We start from the raw sequence: 17,249 nt of genomic DNA on the forward strand, positions 1-17,249 counted from the left end.
TTTTTTTTTTTTTCGCATGATGTAGATTTGACCATAAGGTCGGTCCATTTCCCAAAGGTATCCATGCTAACCTCAATCTACTGCAGGTCATACACTGATTTATTCACCTGGATTTGATGTTTCGGGTGCAGATTCATCACCAAAGTAATGACAGACATGGGCCTTTGTTTTTCCTGTTCAGAGAGTTTTCAGAAATCTTCACTTTGGAAAAATGTCTGGTTTTGTGACTTAACCCTTCTGGGTCTGAGCCTACTTTGGCTGTTTTTGAGTACTTTTGATTTTGATTTTTATATACTATAAAGAAATGTTTACTAACCCATGTTTGGTACCTTTTTTTCAGCACAACTTCATCTATCTCATCAGCCTATTATTTTGTCACTATAACCTACTATATCAACACAAAAGGACAAAAAAGTCACAAAAACTGTAAAATCCGATTTGAAAAATTTATAGAATTTATTGTGTAAATAACACAAAGATGCTTAATGAACCTTTTCAAAGACTTTTAAAGTGAATATTGGTTCCAAATATTAGGAATGTAAAATCAAAATTCGAATAAATTAACCCTCTGGTATCCCGTCCAGCAAGGCCCTTACTGAGCACCTAGTGTGCCTTTTTGGCACACTTGCAGAATAATGTCAAAAAAATGTTCATACAGATTGTTTTTAATTCTTTTACCCTTTTTTCTATTTCATCAACTTGAGCCATAAATAAAAAATACCAAATACTCAATAATTGTCACATTTTTTAACCCTTTAAATGCCGTGTTTGTAATGTAAACAAGGGAAGTTTTTCCTCGCCACTGTCACCAATCACAAGTGTTTGCCCCTGAAGGATTCTGTTGGGTCTCTGTAAACTTAATTTGATTCTGATTTGAATTGATAAAGCACTTTGTGACTCTGTCTGTGAAAAGTGCTCTATAAATAAAATTTACTTTACTTACTTACTTACTTACTTTACTAAACAAACCATTTTTTTAATGCAAAAAACAAACTAACTAACAAACAAATTTTTCAACTTACTCCATAAAAATTGGATCACATATTTGATTTTTTTCATCCTGGCATATGTCAATGATCAACTCCAACATCGGTTAATTTGCATTTTTATTTTTGCGCTAGGTCAAATGTTCAAAAATACTAGCATCTGTCACCAAGTGTGCATAAAATGCACACCTATAAATCAAACTATTAAATATTATGTATTGATTTATTTTTCTGCTCTAATTTGATTTCATTTTGCAAATCCAGGTCAGTCCTAATCATACAGATCAAATGTTAGAAATAGTGCGTTTTATGCACACTTGGCAGACAGATGCTAGTCTGGTCATTTTCTTTTGTTTACAATGTGCACATTTTAGTTGGTGGACATAATTTAAAAGATCATACAAAAATGAACAACTTTTGAATTCTAACCTTATTTAAATTGTGAAAAATAATATGAAGTTTTTTAACAGGAAGTGCAAAGTGTGCCTAAAAGGTGCACCCGGATACCGAGGGTTAAAATTACACTCAAATATTTGACATAAAAGCAGATCTTACACAGGCGTTTTCTGCGCCCCCCCCCCCCCCCCCCCCCCCCCCCCCCGCCCAGTCCTCCTGGTTTCCACATCCAGTTCAGGTGGGGGTCATTCTCACCCTTACCTGTAATGCTATGCAGTCTGTGGATTAGAATCCGCAGATTTGGACAGTTTTTTCCATTTTAAAAAAGGACAAAAAATGATGAACATATGGTCAGAAATGTAACACTTGCTTTATATCGCTATAATAACACTATATCGCTTTTTTGCTCCGGTTTCAAAACATCATATCTCCAGTTGTATTTTCTCTATCAACATCAAATAAAAAGTGGGAGAGTGTTTCAAGTCTGCACTTTCGAATGCCATTGTCTCCAGTGGTCTACGTGACTGACTTCTGATGCTGCGATGTGTTGGAAATGTGATGTGATTGAGTCACAGGACCATGACCGTGGACCCTTAAGGGTTAAAAAGCTGTTTACATGTGGATATGAGGCCCAGATGCAGAGGAAAACATCAACTTGGAAATATCTGCAATAGTGCGGACAGATCATTAGTCTGTTTTCTGGAAATGTCAATTCCCCAAACTCCTAAACGTTCTATCTGCATTTCAGTGTGAGAAAGAACATGTTCTGTAGTTTACCTGATCTGTGTTTGACTTTAACTTGTAATAGCCTAATGCATATAGATCGTGAATTCTTGGAACTGCCACGCTCCATGAGAAATTTCATCTCCTAATCTTTAGCGCTTCACTCCCTAAAGCAAGTCAGAGAAAGGGAGAAACAATTTCTTGCATTGACCTCTGGATATCAAGCCTCACTGCTTATGGTTCCAGTCTAAAAATTCTTCTATCAAACCACACTGCGATCGATACACACCATGACTTCAAATTCAAAAACGTCTTTTCTCTTATTGGCAGAATCTTTGTGTTAAACATATTGCCAATTTTATGTTGGCAGTTTGCAGTTTTGTTATTGAAAACTTAAAATAGACATAAAACAAACATTTATGTATTGGACCTTGACAAAATAATGAAGAGGATTTTTCTTATGCAGTTCCCAGTAATAAAATCTGGCAGTTGTGTGATGCGGGATGTTGATGCTGAATTGAGATATGGGCGAAATTGGTACCTTTTTTAAAAAAAAATAATTAAAAAAAAAAAAAAAAAGACATAGGGGCTAAAAATTCTAACCATATATGGAAGCACTTGGGGTGTATTTTAAAAATAAATATTTACTGAGATACAAGAGAAGCTATTTTTCAGATCAAATACATTTTTATATTTTTTAATATTATTTTTATACAAAAATCTGCACGTAACATGATGAAAAAGGACACAAGGAAATTATGTGCTACAGTTTTTTTGGATAGATTTTCATTCTTTCACAGGTACATTTTGGGAATCAAACTAATTATGCAAGGCAGAGTGTTTCACAAAAATGGCTGCTGTTGCAAAATCACTCACAATTTATTTGTCTTTAAATGGGCAGGTTCCGCATGTAATGCAAGTGGACACGAAGGGTTACACTTGAAACCTGGAATGAGACTGTAGATTCATGAAACACCTGCATATCTGGATAACAAAAACCACCATGATTGTCAAATTTAACACAGTGTCTTTATTTATAGCTCTATATTAGACCACTTAAAGCCATGTTTTCTAGATCAAATGCACTAACACCTAGGTAGCTTTTCATGTCCCAATTTTGGTCCTGTTTTTGGCCCCAACATTTGATTAAAAATTCATAAATTTTGGGATGGCTCAGAGAAAGAGTATAATTTTTTTTTTTTTTTTGCATTTATCTGAGGTCATCATTAGGTACATCCTGGGGGAAAATAGGTCTAAATTTCTGTTTTATTATTGGGTCTAAAAAGCTGGTAAAATCCCAGGTACCAAAATGAACCCAGTTTCATAGAAGTACCCAATAATTATCAGTGCAAAAGGTGCTGAGTTATAGAAAGTGACTCATAATCTTCATTACCAACAATGCAAATCACTGTCTGCATAGGACTATAGGGAGTTAAGTAATTAGTCTTACTGGTCCACATTAATCCCACAGGTCTAATAAACACTAGATTAAAGATGTATCGGTTAAGTCATAAAACTCCCAAACTTTCTTATTTTCATTTTTGTTTCAAATCCTTTATTGAATTCTGCCTACAAGTGGTATTGTTGGTATCACAGATGTATTTTATGTCACCACTTTTAACTGCAAATTAGGGACGAAGCTCCTGTGAATCTTAAATACAACATCTAGGTAGCTTTTCCTGTCCTAATTTTGGTCCTATTTTTGGCCCCAATATTTGATTAAAAATTCATTAATTCTGGGATGGCTCAGAGCAGGAGTATAATTTATTTTGCATTTATCTGAGGTCATCATTGGGTATGTGCTTAAAGTTTTTTTTATCTGTTTTATCTATTTCAGTTTTTTCTTTTCTTTTTTTTTCTCACACTTATACTTTTTTATTGCTTCCTTGTAGAGCCCGACCGATATGGGATTTTTGGGGCCAATGCCGATACCGATATTGGGGGCTAAAAAAAAGCCCATATCCAATATATCAGCCGATATCCGATATTGGCCGATAACTGATATATTGACCGATATATGAAATAAGAACACTGATCTACACGCGATACAATAATCGGTAACACTTTATAATAAGTACACATTTTCGAGCATTAGTTAAGCATTAACAAATACTGAATTCATCATTTATAAAGCATATTTATGACATTAATACTCATTAGTATATGGTTTATAAGCACAGTTATAATGTTTTAGTCATCATTCATAAGCGCATTCGTTAAGCATTAATAAATACTGAATTCATCATTTATAAAGCATATTTCTGACATGAATACTCATTAGTATATGGTTTATAAGCACAGTTATAAATGTTTAGTCATCATTCATAAGCACATCCGTTAAGCATTAATAAATACTGAATTCATCATTTATAAAGCATATTTCTGACATGAATACCTCATTAGTAGATAGTTTATAAGCACAGTTATAAATGATTTACTAATCATTCATAAGCACATCTACAACATGCTTAATGACTGTATTTTCAAAAATTCACTGCAGTTGTGTCATCCATCATATCAGAATCTCCCCACAGCAAAAAAAAAGTAATAAATCGGCTACATATTGGCCAGTGTTGATTAATCGGTGATACACTATAATCGGCCCGATTAATCGTCCGGCTGATTAATCAGTTGGGCTCTACTGCCCTGCTTTAATGCTTTTAATCTTTTATGTAAAGCACTTTGAATTGTCTTGTACATGAAATGTGCTATATAAATAAACCTGCCTTGCCTTACCTTACATCCTGGGGGGAAATATGTCTACATTTCTTTTTTATTATTGGGTCTAAAAAGCTGGCATAGTACCAGGTACCAAAATGAACCCAGTTTCATAGAAGCACCCACATAGAAATATGTCGTATCTGTAAATAAGTAGCATTTGGTGGTTTTGTTTGCCTTGACAAAACATAGAGAAACACAAAGCAGACGTAGTAACAGACCACTGCAAAAAGGAAAAAATAATGACATAATTCAAATAACTGCAGAGATGAGGCTGTGAAGGGGCTGTTGAGGAGTATTCTTCAGCAGGAAAAACACAGTATTGAGCAACCTCAGAGGAACAATCAGGAAAAAAATATGCTTAAGCCTATTATCCAGTACAACCAACCTGGGAAAGTCTTTTTCTAGGTGGATCTAAGAAAGGATTCAGTCTTGCTTTCTGCCGTACACTGAGAATATGAATGTGCAAAGCATGCGGTGCACAGATACAGAAGCTTATCCAGGCAAATGTCAGTCATTTTCACAGTTATTGTGTTTCTATTTTACCGCAAAACTCCATAACGTGCTTTGTAGTTTTGAATATGGTGTATTTACATTGCATTAAATGTGTAGGGGAACATACTGTATGTTGTGGAGCAGTACAAGATAATTATGAGATGTTTTTTTGGGGAAAAAAATCATGTACTGTATGGCTTTCAAGTATAAAAGAGAAGTGCTTGCTTTTCACTTTTCACAGTCAGAACATTGCAATGCAAACTTCAAGCTTAGATTATACATTTGGCTTTCCAGTCGAACCTTCTCTGATGATAAGGTGCCAGCTCAGTTGGAGTTTCATTTTTAAGGATTTGCAATCAATCTGATGCAGCGTGAGTTCTGTCCACCTACAACTGCTCAGTGGGTGGGATAAGTATAACAGAACATTGGAAGATTGAGAGATTGTTTACTGCAGGTGGTTATCACTGTATATACAATATTCTGCTATTTTTTTTTTTATTTGACTGTATGCTCCAACAATTATAGAAAAACATAATGTTTCAAATAAAAAAGTGAGATTTGTGGATTTATTTAACCCATAAAGACCCAGAGCTACTTTTGTGGTAATTCCCAAATAAATTTTCCTCTCTATTTAACCTTTCTTAAGTGATTTATCACCATATATTATCATTTTATCCTTTATATTTTGTGGGTTTTTTTTTTTTTTTTGTTTTTTCAATATACTTGTACTTCTTAACCCATAAAGCCCGGTGTTGCTTTTGTGTCAGTTTCCAAATTATTTTTTTTCTCTATATTAGACCCATTTGGACGTTCAGAGGCTCTGTAGTTACCGTGGAAACACCGTCATCTTCTACAACATTGATTCACCAGTAAAACCCATGGAGCTGGATCAATGAAAGTGGATAGAGATGCTTGGGTTATGTTCAGTTAATGATTATTTTTGCTGGAAAAAAGTCACTTTTCTATAGTTTTCTCTGTTTTGATATAATAATCTTTTAATTTACTCTTTTCTTATCATGAACATCGAAATTAAATTTGGGAAAATACATGATTTACAGTGAAAAATGCAAAATATAGAGGATAATATTTCAACAAATGGTGATAAATCACTTGAGAAAGGTTAAATTAAGTTATGTTTTTTGTTTTTTGTTTTTCTGTCTGTGTTTTGTAAATGTATAAATTGTAATATTTTTACATTGAGAAGTAATCATGTTTTTAAAACAAATATTAAGAAATCTGTAATCAATAATGAAACAATAATTAATGTAACTATGTTTTTTTTCTGTCTATGTGCTTTGTAAATGTATTAATTGTAAACTTAAATATTGGGAATGGACCCCAGGAAGAATATTTAAGGATATTTACTTTGGTAGAGACTAATGGGGATCCTTTCTTTCAAAGGTATTTTTATTAATAACAGAACATGAATAAAAAATTCATTATAGAGGAAGGAGATTTTTGATTTTCTGAACACCCACCCATAGCACAACACATAACCCTACCCAGACATGAACAAATACAAACATCCACTGAAAAAATGTACGAAAAGACAGAATGAAAATCATAAAGAAATATTAACAACCATGTTTAAACAGCATTAATAAGTGCAGTATAAAAGGACAATATAAAAAAAAACAAAAAACAAAAAAACAAGAGAATAGAAAACAAAGCAAGGGAAAAAAATAAAATAAAATAATATATATATATATATATATATAAATAATACATTAAAATTTATTCAAAAAAAGAAAAGGGGGTGGGGGGGGGGGTATTGTTATGGGTTTCTCATAAAATACCAAGAAGGGCCATCATAATTTGTGAAATTAATCTAATGGGGATCCTTAAATAAAAAAAATGGAGAGAGAAAATTCATTTGGAACTATCACAGAAGTAGCTCTGGGTCTTTATGGGTTAAATGAACAACCAAATATAACTAAAATAGTGGGATGCAAGTCCAAGAGGATCAGTCATGTCAGCGTGTATGAGTGAAAATATGATGTAACGCATGTTTTCTGATGCAACTAACAAAAAAAAGAACAGACAAGGTGGATAAAGGAGGCCAGGCTGACGGGGGCTGTTTCTCAATCTGAAGGAAGGAACCTTCAAGGATTCATTTCCATAAAGCTTTGTCATCAGATTTTAATGCATGACTGTTCAAATATCCAGAGTCCGTCCTTTAGAGAAATTTCCCAGATTCATTTGTGGATCGTTGGCGTCCTTGGCGTTGTTAAACTCTCACACAGGTCAGTGCATAAGCCTTACCACAGTGCTGCTAATTGAAAAAGCCACATGAAGAGAGAAACTGTAAATAAATCCTCAAAGAAGAAGAATAACCAGTGCAAAACACATTCAGATGTAATTATCAAGCGATCAGATGAGACAGGTTATTTACATTACACAGAGAAATTCATACACAAAGAGTTCAATGTGCTTTTACACTGTAGACCATAAAATCTGAATAATTTTGACTTTTTTTTTTTTACTTCTATTTATACACATCAGTAATTACCTTTAACCTGTTACACTAACAACAAAAAATCCCATGAGTCGCTTTTCCATTGACCCTCAAATTGCACAAATATAACTCATGCATAAAAATGTACCTAATGAAAAAATGACAATTTCACCAAAAGTCTCATTTTTCGATTAAAAGTTTTTGCGCTGGTAAGAGGTGGTTTTTCAGGCAAAGTTCAAATGGCATATCGCGCAAAACTGCAAAGGAAAGAGCTTTTTTCACAATTAGTCAGGTGAATTCAAAAACCGGATGTTAACATACGTTACAACAAGCGAAGAAGAAAAAACGGTTGGATGGGAATTCATTTTTTATATAGATGGAGTTATAGGAATGCATTTTTTACTGCTTTTTGTATGGTTTAGTTTTTATTAATGTCTGTTGTTTTGTTTTTTTTTCACAATAACAGAAAACTTGCAAAAAAGTTACTTTTTCCAGTAAAATCTATCATTAACTGAACATAAAACAAGTGTCTCCATCCGCTGTCATTGATCAAAATCCATGGCTTTTACTGGTGAATTAATGTTGTAGAAGATGACTGTGTTTCCACATTTACTACGAAGCCTCTGAACGTCCAAATGGGTCATATCTGATGACCATGAAAAGACGACATACTGTATTTTACACCAATTATTTACATGTATTGATAGGATTAGTGGATCGACAGGTATTAAACAGGTTAGATCAGTAGATGGTTTGGGTCTATATGGGTTAAGTTAGAGACAATTATTTGACTCTTATTTTTGCCTCTTTATTCACAAAGACAAATGACCTCGTGTCTGGAGCTCCAAAAAGTCCAAACAGCTGACCGAGACCCTCAGAGACCACATACAAGGCATGTGGATAACTGACTGGTGTTATTAGGAGGCGTCATGTCAAGTAACATGAGCAGCTTTTTTTTTTCTTTTTTTTCTTCTAATTTCACAAACAGACCTGGAATTACCAACCCCATCACTGCTCGTTCTTGTTTGTATCTTCCTTCAGGGATCGAGCCACCTGAAGTCCCCTACCTCGTGTCAATTATCCGCCTGCACAAACTCTGTCACGTCTCGCTGTTTATAGGTGCTCGTTCCAATCTTTTCAAATAAAACGCACTGATGACTTGTCACCGATAATGAATCTGGAGACAGTGATAACTGAATCTAGGAGAAGGGCAGAGGTATTGAGATAGACAACCATAATCCAGGTAAAGGTAAAAAAGAATGTGTGGAAGTCTTGAGTTTAAAGCAGTGATATTTTGCTTTTTTAAATGGATTCTGCATTTTACAACATTTCCCTGTGGTCTACATAAACTGTAAATGCTCTGCTTGGGTCTGAATTCTTCATTAATTCAACTCCACAGGTCTATCTTCAACCCTATTCTGAGGAATGACACCAGAAAGGTCATTCTGAGCGCTGGCCCTTTAAATGCAAATGAGCCTCTTCAGGCCCCGCCCCCCTCCAGGTTGTTGACTGTGCTGCTCTGTCCCATTCAACCAACAACTGAACATTTTAGGCTCTCAGTTTGGACATATTTTCAGTCTGGACTACCACTTTGTCGGAGGTCTTGACCTTATATGTGCAAATGTTGTGATGTAACTAGTTATAGACGTAACAAAATTAAGAAGAAATTAAAACAGTTGTAGAAATCCACTTGAATTTTTGCCAAAATTAATATAAAGATAGCTTGCAGCACCTGGAGGGTTCAAATTCAAACTGTATGAAACTATTAGGGTCCAAATACGCAAATAAATGAACCCAAAGACTAATAAAAGGTGGGTTTAGCAAAATATGAGCCCTTAAGTATAATTTTTTGGCTGGACAACACACACATCAATTACAATATACAGTCGCAGAAAGAATATTAGACCATCAAAAGTCATAAAACAATGGTTATGCAATCAAGTACTAATTCCTTGTGTGTATCATGTGACTAAAACAGACAGAAAAGAAAACATGGAATGTCTAAAAGCACTGTTTTTGTCAGTACAAAGCCATAGATACTGATTTAAGAACTGAAGTGATTTGGTTTTTATCAAGAAACATGGAAAATGGATAGATTATCAGCTCTGAAATTAAACTCTGATGAGCTCTTTTTGTTGTTATCATTATATTTGTCCAAACAATGGACCTTTAGTTGGACCAGGCATTGAAAACGAACAAGAAATTGAGAAAACAAGGGTGATCTAATAATTTTTTCAGCGGACTGTATATGTAAGTTTCTCATTACCCTGATACACACAGGGTGCTTGTGCAGGTCTTGAAAGTCTTTTTAAAAATCTATGGAATTTTGATATGCTGTTTTCCAGACCTTGAAAGCCTGGAGTTTTGTGTGAAAGGTCTTAATAAAGTACAATGTAAAAAAAAACAAACAAAAAACACAGTAAAAAAACAGTAATATTCTGGCAGCAGGGGTGCCGAAAAGAACTGTTAAATAACAGAAAAATAACCATCTCATAAAAACACGGTAATTTTCCATAATTAAAATAGTTTTTTTGCCCTAACTTTACATGAGACTTTGCTTTTTTTTCTTTTTTTTTTTTGACTTTTTAATGTTTAATAAAGAATATTTACATGTATTAAAACAATCAAATTACATATATATATATATATATATATATATATATATATATATATTATTATTCAATGAGACTCAGTTGTCCAATCCACTGATAAAAACTGTATTTGGACAGTTTATCAGTGCTTATACATGTTATACATTCACAAAAATACATTTATTCAACATTTTTGTTGTGAAACCTCCTGTAATTACACAAGATATTTGTCAATGAACAAACAAGTCTGGTTCAACTGACAGAACTAATACTTCTGTTACCGTTAATTGTTAGTAATTTTATCTGGTTTTATTTATTTATTTTTTTTTTACAGTATTAAACTTTAAATTAACAGTTTAATCCCATGAATAGAAAATAAATATTTGTGAAATTACGATACATTTGCAAATGTATTTTAACTGTATTTTTTCTGTGAAATCCTCTGTCCGTCCATCCATCCATCCAACTGTTCGTTCGTCCATCCATCCATCCATCCAACTGTTCGTTCGTCCATCCATCCATCCCTCCCTCTCTCCTGGATCTCATCAAGCTGCTCACTTAAGGTTCTCTGCAGCCTTAACCAAGCATCCAAATTCTTTGTAAAATCTCACTGAAAATTAGACTTTTTGGTTCATATATTTGGTAGAACAGGCTGACAGGGCAAACTGTTGTCATGTTACTGCGTATCTACATCAACTTTCCCAAAAATAACTGACTTAAGTCGCAGTAGTTTGTACATACACACACAACCTGTGCAACACACCAACACTTCCACCCTTAAAATATATGCCAACTACACCTGCTTCGACACAACCAACACTTCTCTTCTTCGCCTCAACTTTAGCAAAGAATATTCATCAGCAACAACATCAACAAGCTAAAGTGGATTTTTTTTTTTTCCACATTTGACTCAATTCAGTCTATTTATAATGGAGTGGAATCTTGATCTTTTCAGTTTTGATTTAACGCTTCAGATCTTCCCCCGGTTACCTTGAATTTTGTAGTCCAACACTTTGGAATGGTGTGTATATGGATGCTTCAGTGAAACGGGCCCCAAAAAACAGGACATGGGGCTAAAAATTCAAACCAGATGTAGACTAATGTTATGAAGCAAATCTGGAAGCACTTTGGGTCTGTTTTAAAAAGAAATATTTACTGAGATACAAGAGAAACTATTTTTCAGATAAAACACTTTTTTTTAATATATATATTATGTTTTTATACAAAAATCTGCGTGTAACATGATAAAAAGGACACGAAAATTACACGCTATTATTTTTCAAATATCTTTTTATTCTCTCACAGGTACATTTTGGGAATCAAGCTAGTGATGCAAGGCAGAGTGTTTCACAAAAATGACCGCTGTTGCAAAATCACTCATGATTTATTTGTGTTTAAATGGGCAGGGTTCTGCATGTAACACCAGTGGACACGATGGGTTACACACAAAACCTGGAAATAAGATTGAGATTCATGAAAAAAACCCACATGTCTGGATTAGAAAAACCACTAGTACCGACAAATTTAACACAGTGTCCTTATTTAGCGGTATATAAGACCATTTACAGCCATGTTTTCAGATCAAATGCACTGACACCTAGTAGCTTTTCATGTCCCAATTTTGGTCCTACTTTTTGGCTCCAATATTTTGTTAAAATTAATTAATTTTGGGATGGCTCAGAGCAAGAGTATAATTTTTTTTTGCATTTACATTTACATTTATGCATTTGGCAGACGCTTTTTTCCAAAGCAACTTACAAGGGAAAAAACCAAATAAAAGAATAAAATATAAGAATAGATTAAGACATAAAACAACTGTACAATTAAAAACAGTGAAATAAAAATGTATCTGAATATCTACATTTATCAGTTATCTGAGGTCATCATTAGGTACATCCTGGGGGTAAATATGTCTTTGTCTTATGTAAATATGTCTGTTTTTTTATTATTGGGTCTAAAAAGCTGGAAAAGTCCCAGGTACCAAAATAAACCCGGTTTCACAGAAGAACCCAATAATTATCAGTGCAAAAGGTGCTGAGTTATAGAAAGTGACTCATAATCTCTATTACCAACAATGCAAATCACTGTCTGCATAAAAACTATAGGGAGTTAAGTAATTAGTCTTACTGGTCCACATTAATCCCACAGTATCACAGGTCTAATAAACACTAAATTAAAGATGTATCAGTTAAGGCATAAAACTCCAAAACTTGTTCTTTTTTTTTTTTTTTCATTTTTGTATCCAATCCTTATTGAATTCTACCTACAAGGGGCATTGTTGGTATCACAGATGTATTTTATGTCACCACTTTTAACTGCAAATTAGGGAAAAAAACCCCAGTGAATCTTAAATACAACATTTCACCCTTAAGCGTCTCTAAATTTTTCATAGATAACAGATGTGGCTGCTCCTCTGGGCAGTGATAAAAACTATTAAAAAAAAAAAAAAAAAAAAAAGCCATAGGGTTTCATTGCAGAGAAGTTCCAAATCTGGATCTGAAGTGCATTTGGTGCTTCAGATCTACATCTGAATGTACCAACTGAGTTTGTCTTTTCTTTTCTTTTCTTTCTTCTTCTTTTACTTTTTTTTTTCTCTTGCAAGTCTGAATGATATAATCTGTTCTTCATGAGTAATTCATCTCAAAATCTCTCATTGAGATGAAGATGGGAATAAGCTGACTGGAAACTAATGGTACCTTTAGGGTTATTTGACTGTTAGGTGAAAAGTGCAAAAAGTGCAGTAGTTTAGAAGTTCAGGGTTACATGAGCTTCATTAGAGAACGCAGTCTCTTTGAAGGTGAGGGTTAAGGACATAAAAATGCAGAATAAAATAAAATGAGGCCGAATTTCCCTACGGGGATAGTAAAGCATGTTAACCTTTAGCCTTTAGAAACATAAGAAGTTGTAAGAAACTGCATGTTTTTCTGTATATAGGAGGAATTATCTTGGAATTTTGTGGAGGTAGACCTAAAATTTATCAGCCTAAATTGGGACGTTTTCTAACAACAGACAACCTGAATGACAGACAGCAAGACAACACAAGCTACAAGGTAAAAGTCGCCATATCCCAGCTGACAATCAATCCACCAGACTCGCTTTTTATGACATCAAATAAGCTCCGAGAAAAAAGGTGGAACAAAGTATAGGGCTGCAATTATACCTCAGCCCTTCCTGACCATCAATGTCAATGTTTTTTTCTTACAGTTTTGTTAAAGTCTGTTTATATTTGAGTTTGCAGCAAAATAGTTGTAATACACTTGAAGAAGGAAGAAGGAAGAAGGGAAGGAAGGAGAAAATCTGGTGTTTTTCTTAAATATTTCTGTAAAACCTCCTGTTTATATTTCAGTTTGTAGCAAAATAGTTTTTAGTACACATTGAAAAGGAAGGAGGAAGGAAGGTCTCGTTAATTTTTTTGTGAAAATCTGGCATTTTCCTTAAAATGTCCCTTAAATCTCCTGTTTATATTTGAGTTTGCAGCAAAATAGTTTTAATACGAAAGGAAGGAAGGAAGGAAAGAAGGAAGAAAGGGAGGGAGGTCTCATTCTCTTTTTTGTTTTTGTGAAATGTGGTATTTTCCTTTACAAATATCCTTAAAATCTCCTGTTTCTATTTGAGTTTGCAGCAGAATAGTTTTAATAACCACATTGAAAATGGAAGGAAGGAAGGAAGGAAGGAAGGAAGGAAGGACCATCTCATTCTTTTTCTTGTGAAAATCTGGTATTTTCCCTTAAATATTTCCTTAAATCTACTGTTTATATTTGAGCTCTGCAACAAATTAATTTTGATACACAAAAAGAAGAAAGAAAGAAAGAACGAAAGACTTTTTCTGTGAATATCAGGTATTTCACTTGCATTAAATATGAATGTATTGTCCATAAAACCAACCACTTTCATAATGTTGTCCACAGTGAGATTCGTTGAACAAAACATGTCATGAAAAATTTACACACTCAAGATCAACACTTAAACCATAATGAAATATCATTATGTTCTAATTTTATTGTTGATAAGAAACGTTGTCCAGATGGCTTTTGAACTTCCACTTTGGGAAGTCAAAGTCGTATTTCCGCAGGCGTGTCAGACATGACGGTAGCTGGGACTGATCGAAGGCTTTTGGGAATGTGAGGGCGTGGAGGTGGTGAAGCTCCGGCCACCGCACATCTGTTTAGACTGTTTGGGCAGACATTTGAGTCCAGGAGCAGGATTATTACCATGCCACAGCTAACACCTTTAACCTCTGAATGTCTGCTTCTGCAATGACATGGTGAGTAGCCAGTGGTCAGCGTGTCCAGTGGTCAGCGTGTTCAGTGGTCAGGTCAGGATGCATAAGGGCACCCAAGTGGATCTAATCGGCTCTGACAGTGACATTGCATGACATTGACACTGTGCTCTTACGGAGGTGAGGACTTAAGCCAGGACAGAGACCCTGGGGAATGTGAATATGTGTCTGTGGCGTTTGTGTGCGTAGTGTGTGAGGCTCACTGAAGGTTGGAAACAGATGTGCTTAAGGTGCAAAAATGCACACAAACTGGGTTGTGCACACACACTGGGAGCTCCCCGGGGCACACTGAGTCATTCTTTTGTAGGGTGCTGTGACAGCTGAGCTGCAGTTTTTCTCACTCAGAATGATGCCTCGCTTTCTATTGATTGCTCTGAGCATAACAGGGAGGTTGAAGTGCAGACCCAGAACCCACTTGAAAACCATGCACGCACACACACAGCTGCACAAGAACTTCATATAGTGGTCAGTGCGTGACTGATGGAGAGAGCTATTCTGCTTGGAGGGAAGCGGGGGAGAGGCACAGGTGAGGTGAGTGTAATAATAGTATAGGAGACGAGAGAGGAGAAGAAAGGAAGACCAAGACGAAAATAGGGAAAAAGAAAGGAGAATCAATGCAAGGTTACAAGAAGAAAGAGGAGGGAGGATGAAACGGATGAGGAATAGTCTTCAAAAAAACTGGAAAACGACACACATTCATTTTTTCTATTAGTGAGTTTAAAGTATCATGGAGAACGCAGTGAAGGAGGAATGGCTCTGTTTTCCTTGACGCCATTATGGTTGAATAGTAGTTTTTGTTTTATTACCTCTGCTGAGTGTAACGGCAGACGTTATGGTTTCATCGAGCTCGGTCTGTCTGTTAGCAAGATAACTCAAAAAGTTATGGACGGATTTTCAGGAAATGTTGATACTGGCAAAAGGAACAAATGATGGAATTTTGGTGGTGATGGGGGGGGGTCTGATCTGCCTTGTTGGAGGCCTGCGCTCTGAGTGCTTTTCTAGCTGTTCATTGTGTGTCCTGTATGTGTTTTCTGTTGTTTGGTCTGTGGATGGCTGCTACCTGGGCCAGGCCTTCCTTGCAAAAGAGATTCCTAGCATCTCAGTGGGACTTCCTGGTTAAACAAAGGTAAAATAAATAAAATAAACGAGAAAAGCACTCTGCGCAGCGTTAGCTTTAGTTTTCGTCTCCGTGTAACTTTTCTTTTCTTTCCCTGAGTGTTAAATAAATCTTAGGGCATCTTCAGCCAATATACCCCATCTATGCACATGATATTATATTACTCAACTGAATGGGAGTATTTCGTTAATTTCTTCGGTTTTCATGGGAGCTTCTTTACTGAGCTGCCATCTCTTTGGTGTTCCGACTGGAAGTCCATTTTCAATATTTCCTGAAAATTTCATCAAAATCCCCCCCACCACCACCACCACCACCAGATCACCACCAAAATGTTATCATTTGTCACTTGTGCCAGAATCAGTATTTCCTGAAATTTTCAGCAAATCTGCCCCCCCACCCCCGATCACCACCAAAATGTATTCATTTCTTCCTTCCTTCCTTCCAGTATCAACATTTCCTGAAAATTTCATGAAAATCCATCCATAACTTTTTGAGTTAACTTGCTAACAGACAGACAGATGAACCCTGAATAAAACATAACCTCCACTGTTTCACTTGGTGGAGGTAATAGTAAATCCACTGTTTGTTAATATGAGTGATAGGAGAGGACTGTTCTACAGGGTTCTGTCGCTGCTAATTGTACTCCACACACACTAGCGCAGATGCATTTTTCATGAAAACACTAAAGTGTGGAGTGAATATTTACTTCCATGATCAAAGGCAGAGCCACAGGCTACAGAGCCGGCCCGTACACCCCAGTGCCGAGCAGCCTCATGTCTGCTCGGGTCACATTGTTTAAAATTCATTTGTGTTGGTACAGCATGGCTGCACACAGACGGATCTGCTAATGAAATACATGGTTGTTGGGCAAAAACACTGATGCTTAACATTTGCACGTGTCCGACTGTATTAACCAGCTCCCCACCTGGAAATAGTGTGTTTCCAAGTGATGGGCTTTGCTTTCCTTCCATTCTGGTACGAAGTAAAAACCACATCTCTGATAGTTCCAGACGCTTATAAAGAATGTATGTGTCATTTTAATGAAGCTACTATCACTGGTAATTAACAGCAGTATAAGGCTGTAATTATGCCTCAGTCATTTGAGTCATTCTTCAACATAAATGTCAGATTTTTTTCCTTCCAGTACAGTTAAAATCTGCTGTTTATATTGGAGTTAGCAGCAAAATATTTTAAAACACATTTAAGATACAGGAAGGAAAGGAGAAAAAGGAAAGGAAGGAAGGAAAGAGGAAAAATCTGCAGCTAAACTATAAAAATTTCGTAAAGTGAACGTAATGTACAATATCTATTATCTACTGTATATCTATCTATAACGATAATCTATAATGCTACCAGTGAAGTCTTGTCATCGCTCAGTTTAACACTTAACCCAGTGGTTCCCAACCTTTTTTGTCTCGTGACCCCATTTTAACATCACAAATTTCTAGCAACCCCAGATCAGAGACACTTTTTTTGCTTAAATTAATTT

The sequence above is a fragment of the Sphaeramia orbicularis genome, chromosome 17 (assembly GCF_902148855.1).
Source record: "Sphaeramia orbicularis chromosome 17, fSphaOr1.1, whole genome shotgun sequence".
In the NCBI taxonomy this organism is placed as follows: domain Eukaryota; kingdom Metazoa; phylum Chordata; class Actinopteri; order Kurtiformes; family Apogonidae; genus Sphaeramia; species Sphaeramia orbicularis.